The sequence below is a fragment of the Triturus cristatus genome, chromosome 3_2 (genome assembly GCF_964204655.1).
Source record: "Triturus cristatus chromosome 3_2, aTriCri1.1, whole genome shotgun sequence".
Taxonomy (NCBI): Eukaryota; Metazoa; Chordata; class Amphibia; order Caudata; family Salamandridae; genus Triturus; species Triturus cristatus.
The window spans coordinates 614,747,171-614,764,216 of NC_140584.1; the positions used below are offsets into that span (position 1 = coordinate 614,747,171).

The 17,046-nt window shown below is 49.1% G+C and overlaps 1 protein-coding gene across 5 annotated transcripts in view; it reads right to left on the minus strand.

Annotated features, from left to right (window-relative positions):
* The window catches only part of LOC146857827 (PRKC apoptosis WT1 regulator protein-like), a 166,926-nt gene extending 150,081 nt beyond the window's left edge, over positions 1-16,845 (minus strand). For 2 of the 5 annotated variants that reach the window (XM_085648500.1, XM_085648499.1), the window contains exon 1: positions 16,217-16,415. The gene's annotated coding sequence lies outside the window, so the exon portion shown is untranslated. Of the gene's footprint in view, positions 1-16,216; positions 16,417-16,714 lie in introns of those variants that run through there. The other 3 variants (XM_085648501.1, XM_085648502.1, XM_085648503.1) reach the window with 3 other exon arrangements.
* Between the last annotated feature and the right edge of the window lie 201 nt (positions 16,846-17,046).

The window sequence follows — 17,046 nt, forward strand, 5'->3', positions numbered from 1 at the left end:
ACCGGCTCCCACCTCATAAAATGGCGGTCTAAATCTTTTCTTTTAATTTCTTTTAGCGAGGTTCACACCTCCATCACAATGTTACAAGGGGGGCCACGATGGGGTCGCGACTTCATCCACGCGGGGAAAAAACTAATTTTGACATTTTGAACTCATAACGAATCCATTACACACCCCTACAATACGCCCAGAGGGTCAGGGCACTCCTATTCTGACCCCTTCCATGTTTTTTAACAGACAGCCTGCGGCCAGCCAATTACAGCACTCCTCTGGGCGCAAGGACTCACTTAGTACCGAGTCGGAGCCACAGATCCTTTGCAACTCTATATATACAAATTTGGATTTCCATTAATATCTCTAAAACTACTGAATGGATTTACACCAAATCACAAAAAGGCATTTTCCTGGACCAAAATCTGCCTTCCTACCAAATTTGGTGTAATTCTGTTTATTGGGAATTAGCATGGGGAAAACACGTCTTGGGATGCCCCTTTTTTCTCGGTCCCTGCTTGAAGGATCACCACAAAACTTCCAAGACAGCAGCTGGGGTGAGCGCCATACTAGTTTTGAAAAATGTGTGATTCATCAAGCAATGCCAAAGTTATTGGCAAATGAAAAAAAGCTCTTCCTATGGAAACTACATCCTGACTAGAACTACATACTGGCCACTAGGTAATATATATAGTTTTCTTTTTTTTTCCTATCCCTTCACTTATCTCAAGAAAAGCTGCCGACACCCTGGAACTGTGTTTTTTCTCAAATTATGACGTGTCAGCATCTTTTCTTGAGATGAGTGAAGGGATATGAAGGATTTATATGGAGTGAGCTAACTAAATGTTTGGCCGACGCAACCTTCGTTCAGGAACACGGCGGCAGTCAATCAAACAGAAATGTATTTGTACCCAGTTATGCCGATGCTATTGTTTACATTTAGGTACTTAGGCTTAGAGTACAGTGTTAAATGTGGGGGAGGGTGTCTGTGCATGTGTGAGTGTGTAAGTGTGTGTGTGGCCTTCTGTCATATTTATCCCTTGAGCATTATATGAGGTATTGGGTATTTTTGTTGGTATTTTTATTCTTTTATTGTTCTTTACATTCTTGCACTCAACAAGTAGAGTGTAGGCCCAAGTAAGTAATTTTTCAATTGTTACCCAGCAACTCAGTCATCCAAAACCAAGGAGAAAACCAAGAAACCATATTCTGCAGAACAGGTGAGTCTGATTTGTTCCCTTAGTTCAGAGACTCCTATGAAATGAGCAGAAACCAAAGTGAGACAGAGAAAAAACTATTCCAAAACAGATGGTTTACACACATAGGTGGAGAGGAGTAGAAATGTGAGAAGAAGCACTAGAAACTCAGAGGAGGGTGAGAAGCAGAACTATACACACAGAGGAGGCCTGAAATCACAAGAAGGGAAATTGGAAGGTAAAACTGAGACAGGGACAAGAGAAAAGTATGGAAATGAGAGTGGAAAATCATAGAGGGGAGAAAGAGTTGTGGGAAGAAACAGAAAAATAAAGAATGAGAGGGAGGAGAGTTCCCAGAGAGAACTATAATTACGAACAGATTAAGAAAGAAACAGAAGAAGGCAAAAGAAAAGAAAAAATAGATGATGAGTAACAGGGAATGGGATAAAAAGAGAAACAAAGGATAAATAACACAGAAAGGAAGACTATAGGTAGCGAGAAACGGGACACAAGGGGGGAGTTGAAAAGAAAGACATGGCAGAAAAATATGGGAGGAGAAAACAGAGAAAGGGGTGTAGAAACAAAGAGGAGAAACCAGGCAGAAAAATAAAAGGAGAAAGTGAGAAAGGGTACAAAGAGGAGAAGCTAATGAGTTAAAAAACGAAATGCAGAATGAAACTGAAGAGGGGAGTAACAAAAAAACTGAGAAAGAGAGGTGGCATAACAGACCAGGGCAGGACAAAATAGAGGCGAGTGAAAAAAGAGGTATAGAAATAGAGAAATGAAACCATTCATAGAAATAAAAGGCCCATAGTGTACAATATATAAGTAAGAATAGTCATTCACGCAGATTAGTGAAAAGACAGAAAAAGAGAGAAAGAGAGACTAATAATAGAGATAAAAATGGAAATTATCACTTACCACAGTTTGCTGCAACCCAAATGTATCCCCTCATCAGAGGTTCAAAATAATTGCAGTCATTTACCACAGAGTGCAGTGATCTATAGGCTGTCTAGTCACAGTGAACAAATGTACACCCACTCACCGCAGAGTGCAGTAATTGATAGGCAGGTACATGCTGATGAGTGCATCAATATATACGGATACTCACACTGGAGAGTAAAAAACTAAATGTGCTTTCTTCATCAGTCTCATTAGGCTTACACGTCCCCGATACCTGCTTTAAACGCCAGGTTGGGTGGGACTTGACACACAACAGAGCCCTGGACAACACCTTCCCCCTGGCACCCTATTATCATGCTCAGTTCACTTTCTTGTATTTTGCCAGCTGTTCCAGCCTCTCAATATCAACACAAACTAGCTCACCAAACCACCTTGTATCTCTTCAGACTAATTTTTTCTCTGGATCCTCTTCATTAGAATATCAACCCTTAGGGTCTGTGCCAATCACTCACCCGAGAGCAGAGTGATCTACAGATATATATTTAGGGCCTGGTTCTCAAACTGCACTTTGTAGTACTATAAACATACTACAAAATGTAAATGTTGCATATATTTATCTGCCTCAACTGTCGAGTGTTCGCACATATAAGTATAGATTTGAATAATATACCTGGGAGGACACAGGGGGGAGGGTGGGAAAAGAGGCAGACTGACTACTAAAGGGGATGGGATTAGGAAAAAGTCACAGATATAGAGAGGGGTTTATTACAGGACTTCACCAACCCATGCAAGAGTAAGCCAATTGAATTACTCGGTTGTTGGAGACATGAGGCTTATACTCTTGTCCTAAGGTTACACAGAGTTTGTGAATTCCAAAAGTAGTAAACTTACTTCAAAATGTAAACTTACTCAGAAGTGTACCTTAGGTTTGTGAATTAGGTCCTTTGATCTTACTGTAGAGATAAATGAACTCACAGCATGCAGTTATACTATCCAAAGTGCACCAATTTAAAGAAACACCACTCATCAGAGCGTGCACACATCTGAAAACAATCCAATCCTGGCTCAAAGATATGAACCTGCACTGATTCAAAGCCCAACTCTAACCAATGCCAACTGACTCAACTTTAACATGGGAACCAACCTCATCTTCAAGGAACACGTTGATTGGCAAGAAAACCAAGGGCACCCGGTACCAGCTCTTTCTACTAAATACAGCAAAAACATTCCTCAGAGAATGTGACTACAGAACTGCTGTTCAAGCACTTGTACTCTTGCATCTGGAACAGGAGCAACACCACATAAACGGCCTGAAGAAATATGACCACAACACCCCATACTGATGGAACTCTGCACACTTCTCTTGCCAGCCCGCATCACCTTCAAAGGTAGCTGCATCATGTACAAAGACGTCATGACCTCCACCCACGCCTATCTGGCTCACAAGCTTACCATCTTTGGTGGCTCTTGGCAAACCCACATCCAGGACACTATCAGACTGGAGAAGTGCAAGTGCAAAAACTAAAAAAAAGAAAATAAAAGACAATAGGACTTCTCCATGTTTGCACTCAGGACCTGCAACAACATCCCCCTATCATCGGGACCAACTAACACTGCTCCAATTTAGGAAAGAACTAAAGGCAGGCCACTTTAAAGCATAATGTACCATAAAACATTAACAGGTAATTTTCTCTCTCAAAACCCAGCTCCTCTCTAATCATTTTTTGACTGTATCTTTGCCTTTAACTATGTACAGCACTGTTGTGTGAGGATATACAAATGCTCACAATAGATTCAGTGTTCTATAGACAGTAAACTCCTATGTCAAAGTTTTATTAGTCATGATTTGGTTAATTAAATCCAGAAATTCAGAACTCGAGGACCTGTAAACAACCACTCACTGCAATGTCCAACAATCAATAGTGCATGCTGCCTTTTCTAAAGAGTCCCTGGTCACATTCACTGAGTGTAGTGATCCATAGATTCAATAGCAAGACTTGAAATCCACGTCCTGAAATTCAGGCAATCCATGAAAACTCACCTCTTCATCCAGGCCTGTGGTTAACCTCCTTTCTGTTACAGCTCGAGAGGTTCTGTGGCATATTATAGACTATCCTCAATACTGTACTATTGCTCCCCTGATGGTTACCAGCCTACAACAGCGATGTTTTAAGGCACGGGCAATCATCCAGTGGCTCCATCTGCTAAAGCCCCCATCCTTGAAGGGATCTTAAAAGTGAGAAGTCCAACTATAAGGGTGCATGAAAAACATTAATTTTTAATTTGGCAGCTGGGCATGTGCGCTATTAGCCCTCACACTCTCTGGCAATTGGTGCCAATTACATTGAAAAATAATATGTCTGTCCCATGTTTCTCCTTTCTTCACCTGCCTCTTCTGTCTCATTCTCTATCAGCCTTTGGCTTTCTCTATGTGCATAACCACTGTATCTCTCTAAACTATCTCTGACTCACCTATTTCTACCTTTACTCTCTCTCACTCTTCTGAATACGCCTCTCTTCCTTGCTCTCGCACACTTGTCTATCTATTTCTACATCTCTACCTCTCAATGTGCTGGTTCCATATCACCTCCCTGTATCCCCACCATCTATTTCACCTCTCTCAACTTCATCACTCTCTTTACTTTACTTCACTATCTCCCTGTACCTCACCTCAGCAATCTCGCTGCCTCAGCATACGCTACCTCACCTCTTTATCTATCTTGTTAATCTATCTTGTTTCTGCATACTCTACATCACCTCTTTATCTATCTCGTTTCACTCTCTAGCTCACTTCTCCATCACTCTCATCTCTCTCTACCACACCACTTTCTCTTCATCTCTCGACCTGACCTCTCAATTTATCAAGTCATTTATTTTCTATTTCACCTCTCCATATTTTCTCTCACGTTTTCAGCCTTGGTTCTCTCTAACTCACCTCTTTCTACCTTACTATTTTCTAATTCACTCTCTATATATCAATTTTTCTCTTTCTATTTCACCTTCCTCTCTGAACCTTTCTCATTATACACCTTTCAAATTCACCCCTATTTCTCACTTTACCATGCAACTCTCTCATTCTCACCATCTCCCTATTTGACGTCAATCATACCTCTCTCTCAAACTCATACTAGTGAAATTCCATAGGGATAGACCGGCTAGTAACAGTAAATCTGACTGCCATGAATATTTGCGTGGAATTCTGGCCGACTTGTAAAGGGTCGATGATAAAGAATCATCCACCATAGGATAGTGCCGTACTTGCCAGGGACATCTGTCTACGCAATCCCACTCATGCCACTTTCGTATTTTGTCACAGGGTGCAGAAATGTAGGACCAGATATACTAAGATGAAATTCGCAAAAGGTGGTCACAATTTGTGCACCAACTTTTTACAAATCTTATGTTTTTTTGCAAAGTGACCTATGTACTAATAGGTGGCTTCACAAAATAGTGAATCACAGCGGTTTGCAATTTGATCAATGAGTAAGTTACGAACCACTAGGATTTACTGCCATCACAGAGATGGTAGCCTGCTGGGGTCAGCAGATCACTATGTCTGTGATTGCTTTTAAATAAAGCAATCTTCCTTAAAGGAGAACGGGGTGCATTTACAAAAAGGAAAGTTTTTACAATAATGTTTTAAGACTAGGCAGTTGTCCCACTGACCACTCAAATATAAACATTATTGACAATTCACTGAGGGAAAGAGTTCTCTTAGGGACCATTACTGTTTGTGAGCAGGTTACCAATTTCTTTCAGTAGTCTGTAAAATATGTTTTGTAACCGGATCAAACACATTTTCTTGTCACACATACTGTGAGTTGACAAATTACGCACATCTGACCCAAAAGTCACATGCCCAGAATACCGAGTCTGTGAATAATGCACTTAGTACAAACTCGCAGCACACATGGGGAAAACGAGCACCACCTCTCATTCTAGGGGGCTGTTAAACCCAGCCTCTTCCCTCCCAACTACGGGGGCACAACTGAGCTGCTAATAACTTGCTCACTGCTTTTTATCACCGCCTGCTGACTCCTGGCGCTGAACCTTAGCCACCTTTCAAAAGGCGCCACATTGCATCGCCGGGCCGTGTATGAGAGCGCCACACCTGGCACGTCTTTCTGTGACACAGGGGCATGTTCGCCATGAAAATATCGGAGGCCATCTCTGGCCCCAGGCTCACACAAGGCTCTCAGCTGTTATTCATCATGGTAGACCACGTCACTCGATCATAGTGCCAATATCGGCAACAGTTATCACAACACACATAAGTACATAAATAAAACACACGACACTGAATGTAAGTGGAGAAATATTGCTGCAGGTTTATTAGCATAATAAATATGCAAACACGGTGGGTTATCTTACGGGCGATCCCAGGGCAGGCCAGCCCCATGCCGCCTGCCCGTCTGATAAGCCTAGAGTCACCATGGCAACGCCAATTGGTGTCTACCAAATGTTGGGAGGGTCCCCCCCTCCCATCCGTGGACCTCCAGTCCACATGCTTCACACGCCCCCCCGTGATGGGTGGGCGGAGCATACATGGCAGCCCCCGGTTGCTCAGACCCACAACCGCCTGTCGGTTAGCGGGGCGCCGTAGGTCTTCCAGTGGACACGCTAAAGATCCCTGGGTATCCTGGCTTAGCACCACACGGTGCTGCTGCATGCTATACCCCTTGGTATGTGCAGACCCTGGATCGCCCTGTAACTCCTCCTGCAACACAAAGTGAAAATTGTTAGAAAAACCTGCCCCCCCCTTTGTCCCTCCGGATGCCGGGTAAGCGGATGGGCGGGCAAGGCGAACGAGCGGACAAGAGGGCGAGGAGGGGGCGGGGACAGCATATGTACCCCCCTTTGCTCCTCCCCGCCGGAAGCAGCTACCTGTCTGGGGTCTCCCTTGGTCAAACCCAGGGACACGACCTCCCACCCCTGTGCCTTCCTGTGGCACTAAGGCGGCCGCCCTCAAAGGGGCGGGCCGCTGCGCAACCCCCCCCCCGGGCAGCCTTACATAGTGCCAATATCGGCAACAGTTATCACAACACACATAAGTACATAAATAAAACACACGACACTGAATGTAAGTGGAGAAATATTGCTGCAGGTTTATTAGCATAATAAATATGCAAACACGGTGGGTTATCTTACGGGCGATCCCAGGGCAGGCCAGCCCCATGCCGCCTGCCCGTCTGATAAGCCTAGAGTCACCATGGCAACGCCAATTGGTGTCTACCAAATGTTGGGAGGGTCCCCCCCTCCCATCCGTGGACCTCCAGTCCACATGCTTCACACGCCCCCCCGTGATGGGTGGGCGGAGCATACATGGCAGCCCCCGGTTGCTCAGACCCACAACCGCCTGTCGGTTAGCGGGGCGCCGTAGGTCTTCCAGTGGACACGCTAAAGATCCCTGGGTATCCTGGCTTAGCACCACACGGTGCTGCTGCATGCTATACCCCTTGGTATGTGCAGACCCTGGATCGCCCTGTAACTCCTCCACAGCCTTGGGAGTGGCCACCGTCACTACCAGGGCCCCCCACCAAGGTAGACCTATGTACTTAAAACCTGCTGCAGACAAAGTTTCCCCTAGGTCTAGTCGGAGAACATCCATACCTAAACTAGAGGGGTGCCCTTCATCTCCCTCCAGGCACCCTGTGGACTTGGCGTGTATAAGACCATCCTGATGCCAAGACCTCTTTGCTCTGCGCCACTGCGCATGGCTCCCGGTAGGCCTTTATACCTATAGCATACCGGTACCGGGCTTCTCCCAGGTCCAGCCAAACAAGACTACGCTCAACCGGGCCGGCGGCCAGCGTGTACCAACAGGACGAATTCCCCCGTCCTTTTAAACTCTCCCATGGATTTGACTGTATTGACCTACACCAAAATGAGCGATGGTCCAAGGTTCCCTTTGCATGGCTACAGAACAGTCCCTTTGACAAGACACTCCTGCCTGGCAGTGCCCATGCGGGAGGTGGTAAGAGATAACAAGCCCGCCTTGCTTCCTCTTTCGCTCCGTTGGAGTACGCCCATCGCATTCCATCAGTCACCCTCAACTGTAAGCCTTGCCCTCCCGAAAATTGCTAGTATACCAGGGAGGGACAGGTCAGGGTGACCACAGAGGAGAAAAACTTGTAAAATGCTTCTCTAATTGACTACTGGGAAAGCCAAATGTTCTCCTGCGGAATAGAGCCCAAAGGTGTTACCCCGGTGTTTCCCTCGATCATATGGACCACACGCCCCTGTTGGAAGGCCACTTCCACAACCTGCATAGCTGCCAGCCAGTGCCGGAGGGCGGGAGAAGTTAACCGGAAACGATACTCGCATCACGGTGCATGTTTCGTCAAACTCAAGGGCGGGCTGCTAAGTGAGCAACCATGCTCCGCCCTAGTATCCGGTGCTATAGACGGTCCCCGTACCCTGATGGAACAAAATGCAATTCCCTTGCTCCTGTTGAGCACGAACCCAGAAGCAATTGCTCACCATGGTTCAATACCTTCCTGCTGCTAATCATTTCCTAGCTGAATGTTGGCAAATCCATGTTCTGTAATGGCACTACTTCGCTGCCTGCACCCTTCTGCCAGTGCCTAAAAGACCTTAGACATGCTGCCTGGCCTAATCCATCTTGCCCTGTTCTAGAAGCACCCGCTTCCGCCGTAGAGCAAACAACTCGCCAGTAACCCCAAACTGGCCCTGATGCGAGACAAACCGAGCCAAGGCACGACGCCTACATCCCTAGCTGCCAAGGTTTCATATTGCTATGTATGACATTTTCATAATGACCACGCCCCTGTGGGTGACATTCCAAGACTATAAATGGCACTACAGTGGGAGCGAAATCCGTCAATGATATGGCGCATGTCCAACCTACCCATGCACATTACTGAAACATGTTAGGGCGGCGAGACCTGTGATGCTGACTGCCGGTATAGTTCAATTGTCTCGCTGGCTCCAGAAGTCAACCCCATCATGGGAAAGAACTCTCCCCCAGTCTGAGCCCCTAACTGTATTTGCATTGAGTGGTCCTATAATGAAATTAATCAAATTGTGTGCTTGTGTGAGGCGTCTGCGAAGCATGGCTCCTGTCGTGACTGCTCAAACACGTGACATATCCTGTGCTGACCTCGACACTGTGGGACTGTTGTTCAATGGACATGCTCATCTGTGGCCTAATATTGGTCAAACAGTGCAGCACACGACAACGAAAATAAATTCCACTGTATCACACCACCCTTACGTTAGGCAGTGCATGATTTTAAAATAACTGTCAGGCCAGGGCACCAGTCAAGAACCACTCCAGCTTCCTTCACCTATTCCCAGTGCCAACGCTGCCAAGTACCTGTGTGTAAGTGCGACTATTCGAGGTCTTCAGAAACCCCCAATTAATACAAACATCCTGGGCAGTGGTCAGCCCGGTAGCCACTGGACCAGTATGTGGTACCTACAGTGAGCCAGAGCTATCATCTATCTTCAGCAACGAACCGTGACCTGCAGCGCAGAGTGGTTGAGGTTCTGCTCAGTTACTCTTTGTCAACTGTGGAAGTCTGACCTGATGAATTCTGAAATTGGTGAACTCAGCTTGGAGCAAAGCATTACGACAGAATTGGGACCTCTGTGGAAGGGAAGGGGACGTGAGAACAAACATTTGCTCTAACACTAATGCATCCCGCCTATCAACTGCACACCACATAATGCACCTACCGTCTGTGCGTTATTAAATATAGCAGTAAAGCAGAGGTACGTGTGGCTACTGTACCCAAGGCCGTACTGTGCCCTTAAATAAGAAACCCTCAACGTGATTAATGGCCCACCCATGTCCCGGGGACCGGTTCCCGAACCTGACCTCCCTCACCATTTCTGCAAAACTTCAGACATTCCCCACAGACTGCTGCAGATAGAACAATTATACTGCTGTGTGACCGGTGGGCAAAGATTGGGTGCTATGCAATAGCCGCATCAGCCCGACCTACACAGAGGATCTGGGTTCAAACACATTGAACAAAGCAGCCAGAGTTTAGACTGCTATGTGTGACCGTTTCCGAAGTCAGTGTAATTCGTGAGAATGCACCTATGAGTGACACTTTATCGCGACGTAATCCAAACAAGACTACGGCGAAAAATTCTCAGCACTTGCATCAGTTTGAGAAACCAAAACCCCTAGAGGATCGCACCCCTGCCGCAAGGCACCAGGAGCAGGAGGGCCCTTGGTGCGAAAAGTTTGCTGTTTGAAAGGGCAGACTGACTGTGGTATGTGATCAGCCGCATGGCACGACATTCCTTTTAGATACCATTTTAATCACACCTATAAAGAAGCTGCAACTGTAAGTGGAATAGCAGGTCTAACAGCGTCGACAGGCATCCTCAGCTTACAATAGGCGTGATGGAGTAAGGGTATCCAGTGAGAATCCAGATGGCAGCTGCCCACCTGACCGACCGTGGTGGGAACCACTCCTGTATATTCTAGTCCGATGGTCCCAGTTCACCTGTCACTGCCTGGTGTACGTGACCTAGGTACATGGTCCCCTTGCCTGGCGGCATGCCATAGAGACCAACATCCGCTGAGTACCACTATCTGCCTACGCTACCATCTTGCCTGTCATTCCTTTATGCCCAGATATACCATGCGATGATTGCTCTCCTCCGACACTTGACCCGACCACACCTAGCAGAACGATCACAGCGGGAGGAAGCGGCATGTGACCTGCCCCAAGACTCTATGAAATCCTCCTACCGAATGAAGTGGGAGCCCCACCAACCTCTTGGCCAAGCCTGCCAACCCCCACAAGAAAATGTCCCCCTAAGCTCCCAGAATTGAAGGGGGGGGGGGGGGGGGGAGGGGCTGACTGTGTGGAGATGTGCGAATGGAGGACATGCGTCCTGGAGTACCTATTGTTTGGGTGCAAATATCAGTCCCACGAGAACCTAATGTGTTTAGTACCAATAACCGTGGTAACAACTCAATCAGCACAGGGCTGGTAGCCCCCCCCCCGTCATACAACCGTGTGTGACAAGCCGGGAGATAAGGGAGGCTAACCCCAGTCAGACACAGAAGGACCCACCACGTGGCTGTGCCCAAAAAACATGAACCCGCATCAAAACGACCCGCTGGAAGGACAACAAGAGCCTAACGCTCTACACCCGCGGATGGCCCCGGAAGTGACCAATCGGTTAACAATCGAGTAACTAACAACGGACATCCTTTCAGTATCTGAAGGGCTGGCCATTTCAGAAGTACCCGGGACCCCTATGCCAGGCAACAGAGCAGGCCTCGGCACCAGTGGTGTGTGTGATCTTAGCCCACATCCGTGTGAGCCAGGGTCCGCGATGCATACTTATTTCATGATTAAAGCACTCTACTAGCTAAACATAGTGACGTTTACACTCCCAATATGCCCTACAGGGTGGATAGCTACACCTGGCATGGTAGTATCAATTGCTGGAGTGAAAAGTGCAATTTGAAAATATGCATCAGCCACTAGTACATGCATACAATCGACTCTGGAAGTAAACCATAATACAAATAAATCACAAGTCCAGGGAGAACATTCCTGCGAGCCAATGCCACCCAGTGGCCCCAACATGGAGCACTTACATAAGGCCCATTTACATTACACACGTTTTATTTATTGGACAAGGGGAGGTCGAAGGATTTTGCCCCGATTCACTGATTTGTTTGCCCCCGCCGAGACTGGAACCAGGGCTGCGCAGCCCAGGGCCGAGAACGAGCGGGCTCCCATAGGAGCAAGCCGGGGGGGGGGGGGGGGGGGGGGACCCAAGTGACTCACTTTGCGACCCCAAACTCACTTACTTATTGATGCTCTTAGTATTAGTGGACTCCTGTGTCTCTCTCTCTCTAATGGGACCCGGCCCAAACCAGATGTGCGGCCACAACAATACAGCTACCAAGGAGTTACCGGGAGGGCTGTCAGAACACCAATAAAACTACAAAGAGACCGGAGGAACCTAAAAGCACTGCACCTGAGCCAGTGCTGTGCCAGAAAACTTACAATACGTTTTTAAAACAGATGCTAACCTCCCTGCTTACGAAAACATAACAGAGGGGCCTAACAACAAATTCACCAGCCACTCGCTACAGGCCTGGTATTACCCCTGGCAGCACTTTTCAAGCAGTAATCATACTGTAATTTACAGTGGCGCGCCAACACCCCACCCAGAGGGGTTTGGTGAACAATGCTTGCCACTGCAAGATTGTGTTACCCAAAGTGCGTACAGCCTCATTTCACAAGAGCATCTGCAATTGTATTCCTAGCTGAAAATAACTGACAGCAGGGGACTCGGACCATATGACATATTCAGTCACGGCGATATTGAATGTTGTGCCCCAGTAATGCAGTCTCCCTCACCTCAACACCCTGTCAGAAAGCTACCCTACACCTGCGCCCCCTGAAGCGTGTGGAGATGCGTGCTACCCACTCATCAAACGCTTCTTCAGATGATGAATAAATACATGACTGCAGTTGCAAGTCAGTGCATAGGTGCCTTGCTTATTTGTAGATTACACGGGACAACCCGCCTCCTGTCCCCCAACTGCGTATGCAAGGCTACCCTGCCAAAGGCCCCTCCGGGACTCGCACAGACACTCTGTGCTGCTCTAGCCACGCCCACTGCCCTCGCCCCCGCGCCACGCCATCATGACGCGGTGGCTACCCGAGGGAATGGCGCGCCTGGCAGGGCACTTGTTTTAGTACATACAAGCACAGGATGCCACGGCAACTTCAATATGCCGCTCATATAGATGCATATGATGTGGGCGCGAGCGCGACCCAGAGGTAAGGAACGCTCGAACGAGAGGCTCGAACCCCGGTTTAAGCACTACACGGGCCAACAAGCTGTCGCGCACGGGACCCGAAGAAGTTGGAGCGCAGGCCGGGCCCCAATAAGCAATGCACCTCCCGGCCGAGGGTAAACGATAGAGAAGCACGATGTCCGATACGAATAATTATATGGCGCGAAACAACCCGATGAATGTAGCGCTTAAGAAGCCTCAATACGCTACGCATACAGGTGAGGGGCGATAACTAACGTAAAGACCCAACCGGCCCGAAATACGCAAAGTCACAAACCGGTGTAGTCCTTATCTACGTACTTGGAACCGCGACACAAGAATGTAACAATAAATACATGAGGAAGTATACCTAATTCTGGCCCGTACGGGGTCCAACCACGACCTTGGCGTAATTAGCCCCCGATCTAACCAACTAAGCTCACCGACCAAGATGAAAGCAGCACGGGTTTTCCAACATTCAACGAGGGTCCAAGGTATTCTGAAAGAGCGTAGCTTGACAATGCAGCGTCGGCGAACATAACACTGAAATGCGGAATGACTCCTACAACTCATCAACTTCAATACGAGATATGAACCATATACCGGTGTAAATCACTCATTAACAATCTAAACCGGTAGGCAAACGCACCCATAGCAATTGCTAGTGTGCAGCGTTGGTCGTTCCTAAAGTAAAACAACAACTGTAGGCTACCGCAAACCCGCACGTCGGCGGTTTTATCCAGGCGCCAAGAGGGGGTAAAATGTATAACTTGCCCAGGGACCCTATCTGCTGAGACCACCCCCAGTCTAGTCGCCTGCAACCTGCACCCCCGGCAGCCGACTGCCCACTCCTGCCGGGCCAAGCGACGTAAAATTAAGCGAGGGAACTCCCGGCCCGCTGGCCCCATATGCCCTGACGCGAATCAGGCCGTAGCCGGATACGCGAGAGGCCCCTTGCATACGCTGCGTAGGTGCGAGGCGGATGTCTGCGGCCAGTGGCCCCCGACCTGATTTTCCACGGCGCCGTAGTCCATCCGGGAGCCCACCCGGCCTCTATACCAGAAATAATGAAAAAACTTAACACTGTGCCCTTAAGGGAAGAGCCTCCGCCGTACCCTCTGCCACAGCAACTCAATCGCGGGCGCCTACCCCGCCTGAATGCGTTTCCGCCCGGTCCGAACCGGGAACTATCGCAAGAGTGCTTGTCCTTAGCGGGTGCCCACCCCGTCCGGGACCTGACGCTGACAACGAAATATCGGGTGCCCACCCCGCGATAGGTAAATTACGCGGGAGCCTACCCCGTACTTTCAGCGGCCGCCGGGAGCCCTGTTCCGCCGCGCTGCCCACGGCGACCCGGAAGGGGCTCCCAGCCGCCTCGTGTGACCGAGGATTCCTGCCCCCCGCCGGTGAACGTGGTAGACCGAACAACCCCCGCTCCGACGGGCGCGTTGGTAAGAGACGAGCCCCGAGAAGGCTCCAGCCTTCCCTTGACACCTGTAAGCGCGGGGGAAAACGAGCCCATCGCCGGAGGCGTGCGCGATCCCCCCCCCCCCAAGACAAGACTTGTTTCCCTGCTCCAAACCATCACGACGGGATAGTGGTGGGGGGTGAGATTTGCCTATGAACACAGCTGAAGACACGACTCCCAGGACCAAACCCGTGTCCCGTGTACTGCAGTCCATGCCGAGCTGCGAGTATTCTGTTCACTCATTCCCCCACCGTACACGTTAAAACGCGACCCCGACCTCGTACCCCCCCCCCACGCCTCGGCAATAACTGGCCTCAGCTCAGGGCACGACCACCCCCCGCCCGTGGTACGCCTACCACAGGGCCCCGTCGCCTGGCACTGCCCAGGGACAGGGCCGGGGCGAGGAATGCAACCGGCCAACTCACCGAAATCAGAAGGAGCAGGCGCAACGATACGACGACTCGCGACGACGATCTAACCCAAGGCGAACGAGCGGACAAGAGGGCGAGGAGGGGGCGGGGACAGCATATGTACCCCCCTTTGCTCCTCCCCGCCGGAAGCAGCTACCTGTCTGGGGTCTCCCTTGGTCAAACCCAGGGACACGACCTCCCACCCCTGTGCCTTCCTGTGGCACTAAGGCGGCCGCCCTCAAAGGGGCGGGCCGCTGCGCAACCCCCCCCCCGGGCAGCCTTACATAGTCACTTGCTGTTCTCCCCCCCCCCCCCCTCTAGATCAAGCCTCTCACCAGCGTTGTTCGGTGCAGATCCATCATTCCCACGACAGACACTTAAGAGCTTTGTCACAGAAGGCGTCACTGACAGAAGGCAATAATTTAACGGCGGACTGCCTGCCGTTCAATGCATGTCACATCATGCGGAAACCACTCAGTACTGTCTTTCCCTCTCGCTGCAGCTAGCCACGCCCACGAACAGTCCCTCATCATCTCTTTAAAACTTTAAAAAAGACACAAAGTCATTCCTTGCCCACGGCCTTTCTTTGCAGTCACTCACTACAATTATGAACTGCTGGTTTAGCCGATTAACTCTAACACACTGCATCCTCCGTATTCGCAGTAGATACAATCACCGATAGGGCACATTCGCACCTTGAGGGCAGTCACCGACCCCAGACACAGTCAACTGACAAATATAAAATGATTCCCTGCTGACACGCTTGGTCGGTCACTACAGACAGCCACTCACCACAGTCACTGTCTCGCTGTGGACACCTACTCACCTTACACAACACCGCCCTCGGCGGTCTTTCATCCGGGGCAGACTCTCATTCTATTTGTAGCTGTTGATCACACGCAGCCTTATCACGGCAGCACGTCATCACTGGCATTCCTTCACCTCAGATCCAGCCACTGGCGACTGACTCTCTACCTATATTGTTACCACATACTCTGTTACTCTCTGCAGACAGAATCATTCACTGATGATATTGGACTTCACTGCAGACTAAGTCACTTTCTGTAGAAACGCGCTTGAAGCAGACCGTCTCTGCAGCCACACTCTCACTGCAAGGAGCAGAAGACGTCAGAACAGTCACATCGCAGATAGCCATACACATTCCGGGCTAAAGCTTTATTGGCAGTTAATAAAAAACATATAGATGCACACATCATTCACAAAATCTACTTGATAAACAAAACAATACATATACTATTTTAAAATTAAGACACACACTCACGAGACCCCGTTTCACAGAAACTGTAAAGAAACATTGGTTAACCTAGCATGTGTGCAACCAGACAGCCATTCACCAAGAACACAGTTGCGTACCAAACACAGTGACCCACTTAATCTCACAGTCTCTCTCCCGAGACGGTCACTCGCTGAAGACAGTCACTCACCCGCCTAGACAGCTACTCACCGCAAGCAGGCACTCGCAGCAGAGAGGGGTTCGCTGTAGATAGATACGGTCACTCCGCAGACAGAATCACCCACCGGGCACTCTGTCGCTCACCACAGAGTGCAGCGAAGGTTTGTCGGGTGGGGATCTCCCGCCTGTTCAAGAGAGGTCTCTGTCCATATTTTACTGTTTTACATGTAAACTTACTGCTCCCGAAGACGAAGGAGGGGACAGGGAGGGACCAACGCGGGAAAGGGAGGGGTAGGGACAGAAAGCAGATAGCGAGACAGGAATGAAGGACAAAACAGGGGAAGCGTGGAAAACGGGCTGTAGGCAGAGAGAACTCCTACTTTCAAGAAGCATAGTCGAGCGTAGGGTTGTGAAAGTTGGAGACGGGAAGATTGATAAAATGAGGAAGAAAGTCAATATGATCTTTTACGGGAGGAATGAGAATACAAGCAGTGGGACACCCTCCTCCTCCCGCCCCTCAGTGAGTCTGCAATGAGCTCAAGCACGTACAAAGTCGAGCACCCTGCATAGCTCCCCAATTTACATCACGTTTGCAGGCGACCCCTCTTGCTCGCAGGTTACCCAGTCAACACCCATTGAAGTGCAGGCTGAAGAGCTTCCGGATCCAAGAATGAGACCGCCGGTGGGGGTCGGAGGAGGGGGTCCTGCCAGCAACTATTCTTAGCAACTCATTCTTAACATCCCAAATCTGCAGTCAGTGCGCCATCATGTGCCAAAGAACAGGAAGAAGAAAAGTAGCACACCAAAAAGATCTGGGATGATGGTAGAGATCTAGGGGGAGAATCGGTTCTCGTGTAAAGCGCTTCAAGACCTTCAGAGTC